Consider the following 17631-nt stretch of genomic DNA (forward strand, 5'->3'; position numbering starts at 1 on the left):
TAATTAGTCCTCTTTCTAAGCTCCTCAGTGGCTTTGCTATGAAAAACTGTTAAAATTAAAAGAACGTTTTCATGATTAAATCCCCTCCCTGCACTTCCAAACCTTCAGTTGTCTATTTATGACTGTGAGATTCATTTTACCAAGTTCTATTTCTAGGCCACTAATATCATCTCATGCAGAGAGAAAGATGTATTCAGCATTCCATGTGGTGTCATTTTCTGAAGGGGGTGAAGTCTCGTCTCCAAGGCCTTCCTATTCTTTTTTTACAGAGTTTTAGAATATATAAACCAACTGTTTTGAAGAAATAGCTCCCTTATGTCCTTGCCATTCCTATTACTGGTTTCTAATGGTGAAAAGTGAATGTATATCCCATGACATAGTGAAGACAATTCTCAAGGAAAAATAACTCTCCTTCAGGGAAAACTTGATGTTCTCTAGGACTTGGTGAAATCCAAGCTAAAATGCAAATTTTTTTTCTCAAGTTCTCCCAGGAGCTGAAAAATTGAAGACCTGCTACCAAGAGGCTTTTTCCTCCTTGGATGTGATACCCTGAAACCTATCTAAAAATGTCAATTGAAACTTTAGCAAATGCAAATTAACTGACTAGGTCAGTGGTTTGTGTTGCTCTCTTTGTGAAATCCCCACTGGCTTAGGAGACCTCAGGTGAATCTGGGAAAAAAAAACACAGGGATTTTAGATCTTTAGGAAAGTTATCAACATGAATTTTGGATAAGATATAATGAAAACGTAGTAATGTACAAGAAACTAAAATATTAGCTCTGTATGTCAATATCTTCAATGTTCTTATTATCGCTGAACTAACTCATACAGAATCTGTCATGACTGCATGTTTGTAACACAATCAGAGTTACTTCATATACTATAGCTTAGATATAATAAAAGCTACCTTTAAAAAGCACTTAATATATGTCAGGCACTATGCCTTTTGTTTTCATTTTTTCTATTATTCGATCTTCACAACAACTATACAACACAGGTACTACTATTATTCTCATTTTGTACATGGGGAAGCTGAGGTACAGAGAAGTAACTAACACACTCCATGATCACAGAGCTCATAACTGACAGAGCTGAGATTACAACACAGGTCTGTCTTTCTCCAAATATCACTCTCTTAGCCACTATCCTATAATACCTCTCAGATAAGACATGGAGTAGGGTTTAAGAGGGCAGGTGAAAAAAAATAGCATGAAATGATAATGATTGGGCTGTTTCAACAGTAAAACAAACTCTAAGAATCTACTTATTCTGGAGATTGGTTTAAGAGGGCAGAGTAGAAGGACGTGCTCTCACTCCCTCTTGCAAGAGCACGGGAATCACAACTAACTGCTGAACAATCATCGACAGGAACAAACTAGAACTCACCAGAAAAGATACCCCACATCCAAAGACAATGGAGAAGCCACAATGAGACGGTAGGAGGGTTGAAATCAAAATAAAATCAAATCTCATAACTGCTGGGTGGGTGACTCACCAACTGGAGAACACTTATACCACAGAAGTCCACCCACTACAATGAAGGATCTGAGCCCCACATTAGGCTTCCCAACCTGGGGGTCTGGCAATGGGAGGAGGAAATGTTAGAGAATCAGGCTCTGAAACCTAGCTAGATTTGACTGAAGGACTTTGACAGGACTGGGGGAAACAGAGATTCCACACTTGCAGGGCACACACACAGTAGTGTGCTCATCAGGACCCAGAAGAAGGAGCAGTAACACCATAGGAGACTGAACCAGACCTACCTGCTAGTGTTGGAGGGTCCCATGCAGAAGCGGGGGGTGGCTGTGTCTCACTGTGAGGACAAGGACACTGGCAGCAGAAGTTCTGGGAAGTAATCTTTGGCGTGAGCCCTCCCAGAGTCCTCCATTCGACCCACCAAAGAACCCAGGTAGGCTCCAGTGTTGGGTCGCCTCAGGCCAAACAACCAACAGGGAGGGAACCCAGCCCCACACATCAGCAGATGAGTGGATTAAAGTTTTACTGAGCTCTACCCACCAGAGAAACAGCCAGCTCTACCCACCACCAGTCCCTCCCATCAGGAAAATTGCACAAGCTTATTAGATAGCCTCATCCACCAGAGGGCAGACAGCAGAAGCAAGAAGGACCACAATGCTGCAGCCTGTGGAACAAAAACCACATTCATAGAAAGACAGACAACATGAAAAGGCAGAGGGTTATGTACCAGATGAAGGAACAAGAGAAAAACCTGGAAAAACAACTAAATGATGTGGAGTTAGGCAAACTTCCAGAAAAATAATTCAGAATAAAGATAGTGAAGATGATCCAGGACCTCGGAAAAAGAATGGAGGCAAAGATTGAGAAGATGCAAGAAATGTTTAAAAAAGACCTAGAAGAATTAAAGAACAAACAAACAGAGGTGAACAATACAATAACTGAAATAAAAAATACACTAGAATGAATGAATAGCAGAATAACTGAGGCAGAAGAACAGATAAGTGACCTAGAAGACAGAATGGTGGAATTCACTGCTACAGAACAGAATAAAGAAAAAAAAGAATGAAAAGAAATGAAGACAACAAAAGGGACTTCTGGGACAACATTAAATGTAACAACATTCACATTATAGGGGTTCCAGAAGGAAAAGAGAGAGAGAAAATATTTGAAGAGATTACATGCAGAAAGTTTCCTAACATGGGAAAGGAAATGGTGACCCAAGTCCAGAAAGTGCAGAGAGTCCCAGACAGAATAAACTCAAGGAGAAACATGCTATGACACATAGTAATCTAACTGACAAAAATTAAAGACAAAGAAAAATTATTGAAAGCAGCAATGGAAAAATGACAAATAAAATACAAAGGAACTTCCATAAGGTTAACAGCTGAGTTCTCAGCAGAAGTCTACAGGCTAGAAGAGAGTAGCATGACATATTTAAAGTGATGAAAGGAAAGAACCTACAACCAACATTACTCTACCCAGCAAGGATCTCATTCAGATTCAATGGAGAAGTCAAAAGCTTTACAGACAAGCAAAAGCTAAGAGAATTCAGCACCACCAAACAGGCTCTACAACAAATGCTAAAGGAACTTCTCTAAGTGGGAAAAATAAGAGAAGAAAAGGACCTACAAAAACATACCAGAAACAATAAAGAAAATGGTAATAGAAACATACATACTGACAATTACCTTAAACGTGAATGAATTAAATGCTACAACCAAAAGACACAAGCTCACTGAATGGATACAAAAAGAAGACCCATATATATGCTGTATACAAGAGACCTACTTCAGACCTAGGATCACATACAGACTGAAATTGAGGGGATGGAAAAGATATTCCATGCAAACGGAAATCAAAAGAAAGCTGCAGGAGTACTACTCTTATCAGGTAAAATACATTTTAAAATAAAGAATGTTACAAGAGACAAAGAAGGACACTACGTAATGATCAAGGGATAAATCCAAGAAGAAGATATAACAATTATAAATATATATGCACCCAACATAGGACACCTCAATACATAAGGCAACTGCTAACAGCTATAAACAAAGAAATTGAGAGTAATACAAAAATAGTGGGGGAAATTAACACCTTACTTACACCAATGGGCAGATCATCCAAATGGAATATTAATAAGGAAACACAAGCTTTAAATGACACAATAGACCAGATAGATTTAATTGATATTTATAGGACATTTAATCCAAAAACAGCAGATTACACTTTCTTCTCAAGTGCGCATGGAACATTATCCAGTATAGTTCACATCATGGGTCACAAATCAAGCCTCAGTAAATTTAAGAAAATTGAAATCATATCAAGCATTTTTTCTGACCACAACGCTATGAGATTAGAAATCAATTACAGGAAAAAAGCGAAAAAAACACAAACACATGTAGGATAAACTACACTACTAAATGACCAAGAGATCACTGAAGAAATCAAAGAGGAAATCAAAAAACACCAAGAGACAAATGACAATGAAAACATGACGATCCAAAGCCTATGGAATGCAGCAAAAGCAGTTCTAAGAGGGAAGTTTATAGCAATACAATCCTAACTCAAGAAACAAGAAAAATCTCAAATAAACAATCTAACCTTACACCTAAAGGAACTAGAGATAGAAGAACAAACGAAACCCAAAGTTAGCAGAAGGAAAGAAATCATAAAGATCACAGCAGAAATAAATGAAATAGAAACAAAACAATAGCAAAGATCAATAAAACTAAAAGCTGATTCTTTGAAAAGATAAACAAAATTGATAAACCTTTAGCCAGACTCATCAAGAAAAAGAGGGAGAGGACTCAAATTAATAAAATTAGAAATGAAACAGGAGAAGTTACAACAGACACCACAGAAATACAAAGCATCCTAAGAGACTACTATAAGCAATGCTATGCCAATAAAATGGACAACCTGGAAGAAATGGACAAATTCTTAGAAAGTTAGAACCTCCCAAGACTGAACCAGGAAGAAATAGAAAATATGAACAGACTAATCACAAGTAATGATATTGAAACTGTGATTAAAAATCTTCCAACAAACAGAAGTCCAGGACCAGATGGCTTCACAGGTGAATTCTATCAAACATTTAGAGACGAGCTAATGCTCATCCATCTCAAACTCTTCCAAAAAATTTGCAGAGGAAGGAACACTCCCAAACTCATTCTATGAGGCCACCATCACCCTGATACCAAAACCAGACAAAAATACTAAAAAAAAAAGAAAATTACAGACCAATATCACTGATGAATTTAGATACAAAAATCGTCAACCAAATACTAGCAAACAGAATCCAACAGCACATTAAAAGGATCATACACCATGATCAAGTGGGATTTATCCAAGGGATGCAAGGATTCTTCAATATATGCAAATCAATCAATGTGATACACCATATTAACAAACTGAAAAATAAAAACCATATGATCATCTCAATAGATACAGAAAAAGCTACTGACAAAATTAAACACCCATTCATGATAAAAACTCTCCAGAAACTGGGCATACAAGGAATCTACCTCAACATAATAAAGGCCATATATGACAAACCAACAGCACACATCATTCTCAATGGTGAAAAACTGAAAGCATTTCCTCTAAGATCAGGAACAAGACAGGATATCCACTCTCACCACTATTATTTAACATAGTTTTGGAAGTCCTAGCCACTAATCAGAGAAGAAAAAGAAATAAAAGGAATCCAAATTAGAAAAGAAGTAAAGCTGTCACTGTTTGCAGAGGACATGATACTATACATAGAGAATCCTAAAGATGCTACCAGAAAACTACTAGAGCTAATCAATGAATTTGGTAAAGTTGCAGGATACAAAATTAATGCACAGAAATCTCTTGCATTCCTATACACTAATGATGAAAAATCTGAAAGAGAAATTAAGGAAACACTCCCATTTTATCACTGCAACAAAAAGAATAAAAGACCTAGGAATAAAACTACATAGGGAGACAAAAGACCTGTATGCAGAAAACTATAACACACTGATGGAGGAAATTAAAGATGATACAAATAGATGGAGAGATATGCCACATCCTTGGATTGGAAGATTCACTATTGTGAAAATGACTACACTACCCAAAGCAATCTACATATTTAATTCAATCCCCATCAAATTACCAATGGCATTTTTTAAAGAACAGAACAAAAAATCTTAAAATTTGTATGGAGACACAGAAGACCCCGAATAGCCAAAGCAGTGTTGAGGGAAAAAACAGAGCTGGAGGAATCAAACTCCCTGACTTCAGACTATACTACAAGGCTACAGTAATCAAGACAATACGGTACTGGCACAAAAACAGAAATATAGATCAATGGAACAGGATAGAAAGCCCAGAGATAAACCCACGTACCTATGATCAACTAATCTATGACAAAGGAGGGAAGGATATACAATGGAGAAAAGAGAGTCTCTTCACTAAGTGGTGCTGGGAAAACTGGACAGCTACATGTAAAAGAATGAAATTAGAACACTCCCTAACACCATACACAGAAATAAACTCAAAATGGATTAGAGACCTAAATATAAGAGCAGACACTATAAAACTCTTAGAGGAAAACATAGGAAGAACACTCTTTGACATAAATCACAGTAAGATCTTTTTTCACCCACCTCCTAAAGAAATGGAAATAAAAACAAAAATAAACAAATGGGACCTAATGAAACTTAAAAGCTTTTGCATAACAAAGGAAACTACAAACAAGATGAAAAGACAACCCTCAGAATGGGAGAAAATATTTGCAAACAAATCAATGGACAAAGGATTAATCTCCAAATTATATAAACAGCTCATGCAGCTCAATATTAAAAAGACAAACAATCCAATCCAAAAATGGGCAGAAGACCTAAATAGACATTTCTCCAAAGAAAACATATAGATTGCCAAGAAGCACATGGAAAGCTGCTCAACATCATAATTATTAGAGAAATGCAAATCAAAACTACAATGAGGTATCACCTCACACCAGTCAGAATGGCCATCATCAGAAAATCTACAAACAATAAATGCTGGAGAGGGTGTGGAGAAAAGGGAAGCCTCTTGCACTGTTGGTGGGAATGTAAATTGATACAGCCACTATGGAGAACAGTATGGAGGTTCCTTAAAATACTGAAAATAGAACTACCATACGACCCAGCAATCCCACTACTGGGCATTTATCCTGAGAAAACCATAATTGAAAAACAGTAATGTACTAAAGTGTTCATTGCATCTCTATTTACAATAGCCAGGACATGGAAGCAACCTAAGTGTCCATCGAGAGATGAATGGATAAAGAAGATGTGGCACATATATACAATGCAATATTACTCAGCCATAAAAAGAAACGAAAATGAGTTATTTGTAGTGAGGTGGATGGAACTAGAGTCTGTCATACAGAGTGAAGTAAGTCAGAAGGAGAAAAACAAATACCGTATGCTAACACATATATATGGAATCTAAAAAAAAATGGTTATGAAGAACCTAGGGGCAGGATGGGAATAAAGACACATACCTGCTAGAGAATGGACTTGAGGACGTGGGGAGTGGGAAGGGTAAGCTGGGACGAAGTGAGAGAGTTTCATAGACTTATATATACTACCAAATATAAAATAGATAGCTAGTGGGAAGCAGCCACATAGCACAGATCAGCTCAGTGCTTTGTGACCACCTAGAGTGGTGGGATAGGGAGGGTGCAAGGGAGGGAGACACAAGAGGGAAGAGATATGGTGATATATGTATATGTATAGGTGATTCACTTTGTTATAAAGCAGAAACTAACACACTATTGTAAAGCAATTATACTCCTATAAAGATGTTTAAAAATATTGCAGAAGATTAGTCCTTGGGCTGGTTGTAGAGGAGGGCAGGAGAGAAATAGGGAAAAGTATTAAGGAGACTATTATAATAGTTCAGTTGAGCGATGATGATTACTAACTAGAGTGGTAATAGGGAAGACAGAAACAGATATATGTGGGATATACTTTTAGAGGTAAAGTTGAGGGCATTTGATGTTGAATTGAATGTGAGTTATGAACGAAAAAGAGAAATCAAGAATGATTCTTTGGCTTTAGGTTTGCATGAATTGTAGTACCATTAAGTGAGATGAAAAATACTATGTAATGAACACATATGTTTGACCAGGGCAGAGGAGGGGACTAGGGGACAGAATCAATTGAATAATTTTTTGAGTGTACTATGTTTGCTATACCTATTAGACATCCAAGAGATATCAAGAAGCCAGTTGGAGATGGGTGTCTGAACTACGAGGGAGATATAACTTTGGGAGTCATCAGCACAGAGACAATATAAAAGCCATAAAACTAAATGAGATTACCTACTTAATGAATATAGATAGAAAAGAGAAGGCATGACACAATTAAATGCTGGGGAACCCTGAATTTTAGAAGACAGAGAAAAAGGGAGCTAAGAAAATAACAGAAAAAGCACTCTGTCAGGTAGGAGAAAAACCAGGAGAGTGTGGTATCATAAAAGTCTGGAGAAAAGAGTGTTTCTGAAAGCAGGGTTTGGTCGCCTGTGTCAAAAGTTTCTGAGGAATAGAGTAAGATAAAGACAGAGAACTGATGGTGGAATTTCAGTCTTTGGCCAATAAATAGAAAGATTTAGGGAGGAGCAAGTCATTACAGTCTTCCCACTCTTTCTGAAATACTGTCACTTGGCTAGTCGCCTACTTTGTAGAGGTATAAGAACAGCCACAGGCCAAAGAAGACCACATAAAAGAACTAGAGAGGAAGTTATCAAGAGAAACCATTGCAAACAAACATCTTCTTGCCAACTGCTGCTTAAAACTGTTGCTGGGAATGAGATCTGGCCCAGTAAAATTTAACAGATCAAGTCTTTGTTTTGGCAGTGGTGGGGGATAAAGGCAAAAACATGACCACAGATGTGCCTAGAGAAAGATGTACTTCCTCTACCACCCCAGGAGAAGACCAAGAGTCAATAAAGAGTGATTCAAAATGTGCAGAGGGAACTGCCAATATTAACCCTGTGAAAAAAAACATTTAAATCATTTCAGCAGAAAGATGTGTAGGGAATTGAAAACCACTATCTAAATTTAAAGAAGAAATCCTACAAGCCCCAGTCCCTAATGAATATTGCAACATATAATCATCACACCCTCCTCTGATGCACTGCCTATCTTGCTGGCCCATGTTTAACCAGCTCTTTCTCCACTGATGTGGTTGTTTCACCAGTATATATCTTTTAACACATGGTAGAGATAGGGCTTGTGATCCAAACTGGTGAAATAGACTTATATTACCACTGGACATTCAATACTAGCTAGTTTAAAAATAAATGGTCCTTCTATAACTGTTGATCTAAGTCCCTCATGTTAAAGTTAATGCAGGTCAATTCACTCTTTTCAGTGTGAAGGGGTTTTGTGTGTGAGTGTTTGTGTGTGTGTGTATGCACGTACATGTGCGTCTACGAATCTAAGCACATGGTATATTTAAGAAATGAGTTATTCAGGATGATCAATTCAGTTGTATTTGCCTCCATTAAAGGACCTAGAATGTGATTTAAACTTTATTTTGTAAAAATATTTTTTGAAAATTACCGTGTTCTTTTTTTTAAGTAAAATACATTTGTATAGTTTCAACATTTTTTTCCTTAAGTATATTAAGAATGTCATTTCATGACCTCTTAGGTCAGACATGGCCTCTTAATGACCTCTTAGGTCATCAAGGACCTCAATTATACAAGGATGTTTTGAGGGAGTATAATCTGTATGCCACTTTGCAAAAGGGCCCCTAGAGCCCTGTGCTTTGGGAGTTATGTCCACCTAATTAAATTGTATCCCTCCTCCCGTCATGTCAACTTTCATATTGTACTGCTGTAAGTGCATCTGCCTGAGGAAATCCCTCTCCCTCTTAATTAGTAACAATCTTGGAAACCAGGTTCAGGAAGTTGTTAGAACTATGAGAAAAATAAAAGTAAATAAATATCTGCAAGGTTGTAGGATACAAGAGCAATACAGAAAAATCCATCACATTTTTTATACTAACAATGAACACATAGAAACTAAAATTAAAAACACAATGCCATTTACCATTGCCCCAGTGAAAATGAGATACTAAGGTATACACTTAAAAAAATATGTACATGATATGCATACTAAAATTTACAAAATGTTGATGAAAAATCTAAGAAAACCTACTAAATGGAGAGACATACCATGTTCATGGATTGAAAGACTCAACATAGTAAAGATTTTCCCCACATTAAGTTGGGTTTAAGCAACTCCAATCAAAATCATAGCAAGATTATCTGAGACATAGACAAGGTTATTCTAAAATTTATATGGAAAGGCACAAATCCTAGAATAGCTAAAACAACCTTGACAAAGAAGAATAAAGTGAGAGAAATCATCCTACCTGATATTAAGGCTTACTATATAGCTAAAGTAATCAAGATGGTGTTGTATTGGTGGAGGGATAGACATATTAATCAATGGACCATAACATAGAAGCCAAAAATACACCCACACAAATATGCCCAAACGATTTTTGACATAGATACAAAAGCAATTCAAAGGAGGAAGAGTAGCCTTTTTAACAAATGGTACTAAAGTACTTGGACACTTGTAGCCATAAAAATGAACCTTGACCGGGCTTCCCTGGTGGCACAGTGGTTGAGAGTCCGCCTGCCGATGCAGGGGAAACGGGTTCGTGCCCCGGTCTGGGAAGATCCCACATGCCGCGGAGCGGCTGGGCCCGTGAGCCATGGCCGCTGGGCCTGTGCGTCCGGAGCCTGTGCTCCGCAACGGGAGAGGCCACAACAGTGAGAGGCCCACATACCGCAAAAAAAAAAAAAAGAACCTTGACCTAAACCTCACACCTCATACAGAAGATTTCTCAAAATGAATGATGGACTTAAACATGAAACTAAAGCTACTTTTTTAAGAAAAAATAGGAGAAAATTTTTGGGTTCTAAAGATAGGCAAAAATTTCTTGGCCTTGATACTAAAAACATGATCCAGAAAAGGAAAACTGAATAATTAGACTTGTCTAAAATTTAAAACATTTGCTCCATGAAAGACTCTGTTAAGAGAATGAAAAAGGTAAGTTATAGAAAAGGAGAAAATATTTGCAACACATATATCTGACAAAGGGTTAATATCTAGAATGCGTAAAGTACTCTCAAAACTCATTAGAAAAAAAATCCAAGTACAAAATAGGCAAAAAACATGGAGATATTTCCATAAAGGGGATATAAGGATGTCAAATAGGCACAGAAAAAGACACAGACATACTTCATTTTAATGCACTTCACAGATGCTGTGATTTTTACAAATCAAAGGTTTGTGGCAACCCTGCATCAAACAAGTCTATAGGCACCATTTTCCAACAGCATTTGCTCATTTTGTGACTCTGTGTCACATTTTGATAATTCCCAAAATTTATTTCAACCTTTTATTATTATTATTATACTTATTATGCTGATCTGTGATCAGTGATATTTGATGTTACTATTGTAGTTGTTTTGGGATGCCACGAACCACACTCATATAAGTAGGTGAACTTAACTGACAATCGTTGTGTGTGTTCTGACCACTACACTGACAGGCCATTCCCCCATTACTCTCCTTCTTCTCAGGTCTCCCTATTCCTCCCTATAACAATATTAAAATTAGGCTAATTAATAACACTACAGTGGCCTCTAAGTTTTCAAGTGAAAGGAAAAGTCACATCTCTCACCTTAATTCAAAAGCTAGAAATGATTAAGCTTAGTGAGGAAGGCATGTTGAAAGCTGAGATAGCCCAAAGCTAGGCCTCTTGTGCTAGTTAGCTAAGTTGTGGATGCAAAGGAAAAGTTGTTGAAAGATGTTAAAAGTGCTACTCCAGTGAACACATGAATGATAAGAAAGTGAAACAGCCTCATTGTTGATATAAAGCTTTAGTGGTCTATATAGATTAAACCTACCACAACATTCCCTTAAGCCAAAGCCCAATCCAGAGCAAGGCCAAATTTTAGGTCCTTTAATGGCCTTAACTCTCATCAATTCTATGAAGGCTGAGAGAGGTGAGGAAGCTGCAGAAGAAAAGTTCGAACCTAGCAGAGGTTGGTTCATGAGGTTTGAGGAAAGAAGGTGTTTCCATAACATAAAAGTGCAAAGTGAAGCAGCAAGTGCTGATGTAGAAGATGCAGCAAGTTATCCAGAAGATCTAGCTAAGAAAATTTATGAAGACAGCTACACTAAACAACAGATTTTTGATGTAGGTGAAACAGTCTAATATTGGAAGAAGATACCATCTAGGACTTTCATAGCTAGAGAGAAGAAGTCAATGCCTGGCTTCAAAGCTTCAAAGGATGGGTTGACTCTCTTGTTAGGGGTTAATGCAGCTGGGGACTTAAACTTGAAAAGCCAATGCTCATTTACCATTCTGAAAATCCTAGGGCCCTTAAAAATATGCTAAATCTACTCTGCCTGTGCTCTATAAATGGAACAACAAAGCCTGGATGAAAGCACATCTGTTTACAACGTAGTTTATCAAATATTTTAAGTCCACTGTTGAGAGATACTGCTCAGAAAAAAAAGATTCCTTTCAAAATATTACTGCTATTGACAATGCACCAGGTTACCCAAGAGCTCTGATGGAAATCTGCAATGAGATTAATGTTGTTTTCCTGCCTGCTAATACAACATCCATACTGCACCCCATGGATCGAGGAGTCATTTCAACTTTCAAGTCTTATTATTTAAGAAAGGCATTTCATAAGGTGATAGCTGCCATAGATAGTGATTCCTCTGATGGATCTGGGCAAAGTAAATTGAAACTTTCTGAAAAGGATTCACCATTCCAGAAGCCATTAAGAACTTTGGTGATTCATGGGAAGAGGGCAAAATATCAACATTAACAAGAGTTTGGAATAAGTTGATTCCAACCCTCATGGATGACTTTGAGGAGTTCAAGACTTCAGTGGAGGAAGTCACTGCAGATGTGGTGGAAATAACAAGAGAACTAGCATTGGAAGGGGAGCCTGAAGATGTGACTGAATGTCTGTAATTTTATGATAAAACTTCAATGGATGAGGAGTTCCTTTTTATGGATGAGAAAAGAAAGTGGTTTCTTGAGATGGAATCTACTCCTAGTGAAGACGTTTTGAAGATCGTTGAAATGACAACAAAGGATTTAGAGTATTACATAAACTTAGTTGGTAAAGCAGCAGCAGGGTTTGAGAGGATTGACTATAATTTTGAAAGAAGTTCTATGTGGGTAAAATGCTAGTAAATAGTATTGCATACTACAGAGAAATCATTCATGAAAGGAAGAGTCAATCAATGTGGCAAACTTCATTGTTGTCTTATTTTAAGAAATTGCCAGAGCCACCCCAACCTTGAGCAACCACCATCCTGATCAGTCAGCATCCATCAACATAGAGGCAAGACCTTCCACCAGAAAATAGATTATGATTATTGAAGTCTCAGATAATTGTTAGCATTTTTTAGCAATAAAATCTTTTTGGGTATGTACATTGTTTTTTCAGACATAATGCTATTACATACTCAGTAGACTACAGTACAGTGTAAACATAACTTTTATATGCACTGGGAAACCAAAAAATCATGTGACTCACTTTATTTTAATTTTTGCTTTATTGTGGTGGTCTGGAACAGAACCTGCAGTATCTCTGAGATATACATATATTTAGCATCATTTACCATCAGAGAGATGAAACTTAAAACCACAATGATATATTATGACACACCTATAAGAAATGCTAAAATAAAAAATAGAGACAACACCAAATGCTGGAGAGTATGCAGAGGAATAAGATCATATATTGTCATTGGGAATTTAAATGGTACAGCCACTCTGGAAAAAAGTTTGGCAGTTTTTTATAAAACTAAACATGCAACTACCATATGACCCCAGCAGTTGCACATCTAAGCATTTATCCCAGAGAACTAAAATTTCTATGTACACAAAAACATGTACAGAGATATCAATAGCAGTTTTATTCACTTGTCAAAAACTGGATTTAACCCAGAGGTCCTTGAGCAGTAAATGATTAAATGATTAAACAAACCATGTTACATCCATACCATGGAAAACTACTCAACAGTAAAAGGAAAAGACCATTTGTAGAAGCAATGGCTTGGATAAATCTCTAGAAAATTATGCTGAGTGGAAAAAAAAGCCAATCACTAAAGTTTAACATACTGCATGATTCCATTTATATAACTTTTAAAAATGATAAAGTTACAGAAATGAATAGATTTGTGATTGCCAGGGGTTAAGGTCAGGTTGGGGGGTTCTGTAGGGAGGTGAGTTTGCTTATAAAGGGCAACACAGAGGACCCCTGTGGTTACTGAACGGTTATGTATCTTGTCTGTGGTGGTGGTCACACAAATCTGCGCACATGACAACACACATACACAAGTACAACCAGTGAAACTGGGGCAATCTGAATAGGATAATAGGTTTGTAACAATATTAATTTCTTGGTGTGATGTGCTCCATAGTCATATATAGCTGTCATCACTGGGATAACCTAGGTAGAGCATACTTAGGATATCTCTGTGATATTTCATACAACTGAATGTAGCAAAATTACCTCAAAATAAAATGTTTTAAAAGTCAGTGCAGGGAGACCTTTAAGATGGCGGAGGAGTAAGACATGGAGATTACCTTCCTCCCCACAAATACATCAGAAATACATCTACATGTGGAACAACTCCTACAGAACACCTACGGAATGCTGGCAGAAGACCTCAGACTTCCCAAAAGGCAAGAAACTCCCCACGTACCTGGGTAGGGGAAAAGAAAAAAGAAAAAAGAGACAAAAGAATAGGGACGGGACCTGCAACTCTGGGAGGGAGCTGTGAAGGAGGAAAGGTTTCCACACACTAGGAAGCCCCTTCACTGGCAGAGACAGGGGGTGGCGGGGGGAAGGTTCGGAGCCAGGGAGGAGAGCGCAGCAACAGGGGTGTGGAGGGCAAAGCAGAGAGATTCCCGAACAGAGGATCAGTGCCGACCAGCACTCACCAGCCCGAAAGGGTTGAATGCTCACCCGCTGGGACGGGTGGGGGCAGGGAGCTGAGGCTCGGGCTTCGGAGGTCAGATCCCAGAGAGAGGACTGGGGTTGGTGGCGTGAACACAGCCTAAAGGGGGCTAGTGTGCCACAGCTAGCCGGGAGGGAGTCTGGAAAAAGTCTGGACCTAAATAAGAGGCAAGAGATCATTGTTTCCTGGTGCGCAAGGAGAGGGGATTCAGAGGACTGCCTAAACAAGCTCCAGAGACGGGCGCAAGCCGCGGCTACCAGCGCGGGCACCAGAGACAGGCATGAAATGCTAAAGCTGCTGCTGCAGCCACCAAGAAGCCGATGTGCAAGCACAGGTCACTATCCACACCTCTCCTCCCGGGAGGCTGTGCATCTTGCCACTGCCAGGGTCCCGTGATCCAGGGACAACTTCCCCAGGAGAACACACAGTGTGCCTCAGGCTGTCGCAAGGTCACGCTGGCCTCTGCCACAGCAGGCTCACCTCACATTCTATACCACTCCCTCCCCACGGCCTGAGTGAGCCAGGGCCCCCTATTCACCTGCTCCTTTAACCCCATCCTGTCTGAGCGAACAACAGATGCCCTCCGGTGACCTAAATGCAGAGGCGGGGCCAAATCCAAAGTTGAACCCCAGAAGCTGTGCGAACAAAGAAGAGAAAGGGAAATTTCTCCCAGCAGCTTCAGGAGCAGCGGATTAAATCTCCACAATCAACTTGGTGTACACTGCATCTGTGAAATACCTGAATAGATAACGAATCAGGCCAAAATTGAGGTGGTGGATTTTAGTACCAACAGGATACTTGGGGTTTGCTTTCTGCATCTAATTTGTTTCTGGTTTTATGGTTATATTAGTTTAGTATTTAGAGTTTATTATCATTGGTAGATTTGTTTATTGATTTGGTTGGTCTCTTCCTCCTTTTTTATATATATACATATTTTTTTTCTTTATATCTTTTTGTGAATGTGTATGTGTATGCTACTTGGTGTGATTCTGTCTCTATAGCTTTAATTTTACCATTTGTTCTAGGGTTCTTTTTTATTTTTATTTTAGTTTTTAGCACTTGTTATCATTGGTGCATTTGTTTTTTTGGTTTGGTTGCTCTCTTCTTTCTTCCCTTCTTTGCTTTATTCTTTTTATTATTTTTTTAATTTTTAATAATTATTTTTAATTTTTAATAACTGTATTTTATTTTTTTCTTTCCTCCTTTCTTTCTTTCTCCCTTTTCTTATGAGCCACGTTGCTGACACGGTCTTGGTGTTCCAACCGGGTGTCAGGACTATGCCTCTGAGGTGGGAGAGCCAAGTTCAGCACACTGGTCAACCAGAGACCTCCCGGCTCAACATAATATCAAATGACGAAGGTTTTCAGAGATATCTCCATCTCAACACTAAGACTCAGCTCCATTCAATGATCAGCAAGCTACAGTGCTGGACATCCTATGCCAAAAAACTAGTAAGACAGTAACACAACCCCACCCATTAGCAGAGAGGCTGCCTAAAATCATAATAAGGTCACAGACACCCCAAAACACACCACTGGACGTGGGCCTGCCCACCAGAAACACAATATCCAGACTCATCCACCAGAACACAGGCACAAGTACCCCCCACCAGGAAGCCTACAGAACATACTGAATCAACTTTAGCCACTGGGGGCAGACACGAAAAACAATGGGAATTACGAACCTGCAGCCTGTGAAAAGGAGATCCCCAACACAGTAAGTTAAGCAAAATGAGAAGACAGAGAAACACAGAGCAGATGAACGAACAAGGTAAAAGTCTACCAGAGCAAACAAATGAAGAAGAAATAGGCAGTATGCCTGAAAAAGAAATCAGAGTAATGATAGTAAAGATGATCTAAAATCTTCGAAATAGAACTGAGAAAATACAAGAAACGTTTAACAAGCACCTAGAAGAACAAAAGAGCAAACAAACAATGATGAACAACACAATAAATGAAATTAAAAATTCTCTAGAAGGAATCAATAGTAGAAAAACTGAGGCAGAAGAACAGATAAGTGACCTGGAAGACAAAAGAGTAGAAAAAAACACCACAAAGCAGAATAAAGAAAAAATAAATAAAAAGAATAGAGGACATTCTTAGAGACCTCTGGGACAACATTAAGTGCACCAACATTGGAATTATAGAGGTTGAGAAGAAAAAGAGGAAAAGAAACAGACTGAGAAAATATTTGAAGAGATTATAGTTGAAAACTTCCCTAATATGTGAAAGGAAATATTTAATCAAGTCCAGGAAGTGCAGAGGGTCCCACACAGGATAAATCCAAGGAGAAACAGGCCAAGACACATATTAATCAAGCTATCAAAGGTTAAATACAAAATATATATATATATGTTAAAAGCAGCAAGAGAAAAACAATAAATAACATACATAAGGTTAACATAAGGTTAACAGCTGACCTTTCAGCAGAAACTCTGCAAGCCAGAAGGGAGCGGCAGGACATATTTAAGGTGATGAAAGGAAGAAAACTACAACCAAGATTACTCTACCAAGCAAGGGTCTCATTTAGATTGGATGGAGAAATTAAAATCTTTATATACAAGCAAGAGCTAAAAGAACTCAGAACCACCAAACCAGCTTTACAACAAACGCTAAAGGAACTTCTCTAGGCAGGAAACAAAAGACAAGAAAAAGAACTACAATAACAAAGCCAAACCAATTAAGAAAACTGGAAATAGGAACTTACATATCAATAATTACCTTAAATGTAAATGGATTGAATGCTCCAACCAAAAGACAGAGACTGGCTGAATGGATACAAAAACAAAACCCATATATATCCTGTCTACAGGGGACCCACTTCAGACCTAGGCACACATACAGACTGAAATTGAGGGGATGGAAAAAGATATTCCATGCAAATGGAAATCAAAAGAAAGCTGGAGTAGCAATTCCCATATCAGAAAAAATAGACTTTAAAATAAAGACTAGGGCTTCCCTGGTGGCGCAGTGGTTGAGGGTCTGCCTGCCAATGCAGGGGACATGGGTTCGTGCCCCGGTCCGGGAGGATCCCACATGCCATGGACTGGCTGGGCCCATGAGCCATGGCTGCTGAGCCTGCATGTCTGGAGCCTGTGCTCCGAAGTGGGAGAGGCTACAACAGTGAGA

At 38.4% G+C, this 17631-nt stretch overlaps 1 pseudogene; it reads left to right on the forward strand.

Moving 5' to 3' along the window:
• LOC132481544 (tigger transposable element-derived protein 1-like) overlaps nt 1–12910 on the forward strand; it is a 28672-nt pseudogene extending 15762 nt beyond the window's left edge.
• Nucleotides 12911–17631: the final 4721 nt, after the last annotated feature.

This window comes from Mesoplodon densirostris, chromosome X, assembly GCF_025265405.1.
Source record: "Mesoplodon densirostris isolate mMesDen1 chromosome X, mMesDen1 primary haplotype, whole genome shotgun sequence".
Classification (NCBI taxonomy): Eukaryota; Metazoa; Chordata; class Mammalia; order Artiodactyla; family Ziphiidae; genus Mesoplodon; species Mesoplodon densirostris.